A 631-nucleotide genomic window follows, 5' to 3' on the forward strand; every position below is an offset into this window, starting at 1 on the left:
AATAAAGAAAACACTATGAAATAAATAAGAATAAATACAGACAAAATATGTCTTAAAACCATGAAATTGTGAACAAATTATATTCATATTTAAAAGTCAGCTTAATATGATGATATATTATTTCACCTGGTTATTTCGACAGTAAGAGTTTCTGGCATGTCATTTTTCTTTCATACCAGTGTTTTTTGTTTTGAAACGTTTACAAATGTTGCTTATATTTCACAAAAGCATTTCCCTAATTGGTGGTTTATTTCATAATGCAACCCACAAAGACAAACAGAGCCAGTTATGTGGTCGGCTCTGTCCTGTTTGTTTTAACATTTTCTTTGATTATACAACACTCTTACAGTTGTATTTCATATTTTGTCCGTAATAAATCCGATAATTCTTTTTTTCATAATGCTTATTTATTTATTCAATATCGCACAATTGGGGTTTCAGGTCTCTTGGAAATCAGGGTTTAAACTCTGTAAAGCACCAAACTTTTGCTGCAAAATACATCGATCACCATAAAATTATGACCGCTGACAGATGAAGTGAATAACACTGTCAGTGGGTGGGATATATCAGGCAGCAAGTCAACATTTTGTCCTCAAGTTGATGTGTTAGAAGCAAGAAAAATGGGCAGCGT

Source organism: Morone saxatilis, unplaced genomic scaffold (assembly GCF_004916995.1).
Source record: "Morone saxatilis isolate NCDOM2014 unplaced genomic scaffold, NCSU_SB_2.0 Contig11, whole genome shotgun sequence".
Classification (NCBI taxonomy): domain Eukaryota; kingdom Metazoa; phylum Chordata; class Actinopteri; family Moronidae; genus Morone; species Morone saxatilis.